This window comes from Pteropus alecto, unplaced genomic scaffold (genome assembly GCF_000325575.1).
Source record: "Pteropus alecto unplaced genomic scaffold, ASM32557v1 scaffold156, whole genome shotgun sequence".
Taxonomy (NCBI): domain Eukaryota; kingdom Metazoa; phylum Chordata; class Mammalia; order Chiroptera; family Pteropodidae; genus Pteropus; species Pteropus alecto.
The window spans coordinates 1623006-1626680 of record NW_006437746.1 but is presented as its reverse complement, the minus strand read 5'-3'; the positions used below and the strand labels follow the sequence as shown (position 1 = coordinate 1626680).

Sequence of the window (3675 nt, the reverse complement as noted above, 5' to 3'; positions counted from 1 at the left end):
TTTCCCAACAGGAGTTTCTGAAGACCTCACATGGTACTTCTGGTATAGAGACAAAATGGGAGCCTTCTCAAATTCTTCTGTACAAGTAAGACAAAGCTGGTTCGCATGGAAATGTGTACCTGTTCCCCACTACTCTCAGACTTCTAATCAGAACACTTAACATGCAGGCCTCGTATGTGGCTAAGCCTCACAGCCACGTTTCTTGGAGCATCTTCCATAGATGGGAGGCCACAAGCCTTGGTAACCTGTACATGATCTCATTTGAGGTCACGGCTAAGGACTGGTCATCACAGTGCCATCGCCACACACTGCCATCGTCAGAGACGACTTACGGAAGTACTTCAGGGTCTCTTCAATTTGCTCGGTCGTGAGGTCAATGTTGGCATCTGGAGAAAGGAGGGGTGTGTGGAGCCAGTCGTCGTGGTCATAACCGTAGATGGTGTCGGCTCTTAACTTATAATGGGGCAGCTGCTCCTCCAGCAGGCTGATGATCTCGACTTCCGGAAGATCAGTGCTGTTGCACACGTCTAGAGAAAAGAAGACGGAGAAATAAGACCTCAGATCTGCTTATGTCTTTGCTGCTGCTAGTGAGGGACCCTGTGCCCACAGCAGGTGTCTTCATGTATTTACCTCCAGCATGTTGAGACCAGATGAGGCCATATCCAGGCTCTTTTTCCCATCTAAATCCTATTCTATTCTACTCTGCATGCTTGCTGCCAAGACCTACCTGAAATAGTTCTTGCTGTTTCAGCTGTCCGCTTCCTGGGAAGTGACACCAAAGTTCCTCTACTTTCACCATCTGGGCTAAGTCTTTCTTTCCAAACCTTTCTCTGGCCATTCTCTCTCAATCATCCTACACTTAAGCCAAACCAATTATAATTTCATCAATATGCCTAATTTCTTTTTGCCACCCTTTTACCACTCAAGCTGTCCCTTCCATGTAGGATTTTGCTTTAATTTATTCATTCATCTGTTTATCCACCTATAATTCCATCCATCCAACCATCCATCCATCCATCCATCCATCCATCCATCCAAATATATCCTGAGTATCAGAGACACAGGTGATGCAATGGTAAACACAACAGCCCTGGTCCTGCTTTTGCAAAGCTTGTGTTCTCATGGGGCTTCCAACCATTACACCAGCAGATGCCCCGCCATCGAGGCACAGCTTAATACCGCGTCTCCTCTGACATACTGGTGTTTAATTCTGCTCCGAGCAGAATTAATATGTCTTTCCGCCTCTATACGGTCTGCCCTCTGTATCCACAGGTTCTGCATCCACGAATTCAACCAACCATGGATCAAAAATATTTGGAAAAAAAAGTTACAGTACGGCTGACATGTATTGTGCAGTTAGGCCTACGCTGGCTGCATCTGTACAGAACTAGTACAGATGTTTTTTCTTTGTTATTATATCCTAAACAATACAGGATAACAACAATATCCACAGTATTAGGTATTCTAAGTAGTCTAGAGATGACTTGAAGCATACAGGAGGATGCGTGCAGCTTATATACAATTTACTGTGCTATCTTATATGAGGTACTTGAGCGTCTGCGAATTTTGGTATCTGAGGTGGTCCTAGGACCAAACTCCCTCGGATACCAAAGGGTGACCGCCTTCCCATAGCATGTTGTCAGGACTTCCATCACGGCCGTTACTCAGTTCTGTCTTCTAGATATTTTAGCATCTGACTCATCTCCCCTGGGAGATGGCAAACACCTCACATTCGTCACTTCGTCACACTCGACATCTCGCATCATCACGTTCCATACACGGTTGTCTTCAAATCCACCACCGAACCCTTCGCGTTCCTGGCCCGGACCGTGCTTAGGGCCTGTGCGACGACGCTGTGGCAGTGATCTGATCCATATGAAGCACACGAAAGCCAGCAGGCCCTTTAGTTAAATTGCAAACAGGGCAGCAGGGCAAAAGTACCCAGGACAAGAACTGGACTCACACGACTTGTCCACCCCCATGAAGAACGAAAGAATATCAGAGGGGAGCGGGGAGGGGAGAGGGAGAAGCGGGAAGGTAGAAGGGGTAAAGGGGGTCAAATATGTGGTGACAGAAAGAAATCTAACTATGGGAGGTGGACACACAGTGTAAATATATACATATGTCTTACTGTTAAACCGTACGGCTGAAAATTACCGGATCTCATTAACCAATATCACTATAAAAAAATAAATAAAATATAAATAAATATAATTTTTCACTATAAAAAATCTGTACATGTTGTGTTAGATTTAGTTTTGGCAACACAGAAAAACCCAGGCGCCAAGGTGCACAGGGCTGGACAAGAGAGAAGAGTTAACTGGGTGTTTTGTCCCAGCAACGAGCCTTGGAGGAGAAAAACCATTCAAAAGCTAAGAATATAAGGGGGGCGGGGGCGGGGGCGGGGTGGTCAATTCTTAAGAAGGTTGTTGCACCACATTCCTGCCTGGAAGCAGGAAACGAAGGTGGAGGATCAAGGAAGAGGACAGAGCTTGTGATTCAGTCCCCAGTCCCTCTCCAAAGTTGTAAGAAAGGGCGGAGAAAAAAAAAAAACACTCTCAAGGTAAATAAAACCCAACGGCAAGGGGAAATACAGAGCAGGTGCTGGCAAGAGATCAAAATTATGGGTGTTTCTAAAAGTTCGTATCAAATTAAAGGAGAAAGGTCCAGCCCTAAGCACACACCAAGGAGATGAGGGGGTGCAAAGGCCGCGTAAGTCTCAGGGTGCTCCAGGCTAGGGGGCAGCTGACGCAGAGCAGTGAGGGCCTACGTTGGGGACTGGTGAAGGACGAAAGTGGGCACAGCAGGGTGGATCGGTCCCTTTGCTCCCCTCTCTCCTCGAACCCAGGCAAAGAAGGCAGCAGGGCCCCTACATGGAGGCAGAATGTGGAAACACCTGTGCCCAGAAGAACAGCTATATCCAAACTGACCCAAATCCCTCAGTTCGATAAGACCACACGGCAGGCAAAAAATAGATGCCATCACAGGTAAAGAGGACGTTCAGTGACCCTTAGGGCGGGACCCCAGCGAAGGCCCCCGTAGCTGCCCCTCCTGCCTCCGACGCCCCACCCGCTACTACCCCTTCTCGCTCAATTCAACATGCAAAGCGTCCTAGACAGGATTCTGGGAGTCAGCTTGTTTTTTCAGGTGCTAAGGAAAGAGTCTAAGTAGCAAGTGAAGACCTTGGGAATTTAACTCTAAAGTAGAAGTTGGCATCTCAGCCAACTGAAAACCACACCAGTGCCCCTCTGCCACTCTGCAAAGGTCTGTCGGGAACAGAAGTTATGTCCTCCCCCCTGCCAGAGTCAACAGCCCAGCTCAAGACAGAAGACACCTACTTCTTCTGCTTTCCCAATAACAACAAAACACCACTCGAAAGGTTCAAGATGGGCCCACAACTAAGCAAATACTTCTTCCTCTCACAATCGAGTGAAAGGAAGTTCTCACAAAGCTCTCGGTTAGAGGCCTCACAGCTAGAAAATGGCTGCCACCTGACGGAGGGGACACAGGGTCAAGGAGGGCTGATGCCAGCCGGCAGCACCACTCGGCTAAACACAGATGTGCTCCCCAGCGGGCAGGGCCAGCTGTCCCAGGGGAACAGGCAGGGGCCCAACACATTCCTACATGACATACCCACATAGCAGGCTGAAATCTTCTGGTGTCACTGCTGTTTGG

At 48.1% G+C, this 3675-nt stretch overlaps 1 protein-coding gene across 11 annotated transcripts in view; it reads right to left on the bottom strand.

Annotated features, from left to right (window-relative positions):
- TRAK1 (trafficking kinesin protein 1) overlaps nucleotides 1-3675 on the bottom strand; it is a 165032-nt gene that overhangs the window by 77619 nt on the left and 83738 nt on the right. For all 11 annotated transcript variants that reach the window (XM_025048957.1, XM_025048960.1, XM_025048961.1 and 8 more), the window contains one exon: nucleotides 333-527. The gene's annotated coding sequence lies outside the window, so the exon portion shown is untranslated. The remainder of the gene's footprint in view (nucleotides 1-332; nucleotides 528-3675) is intronic.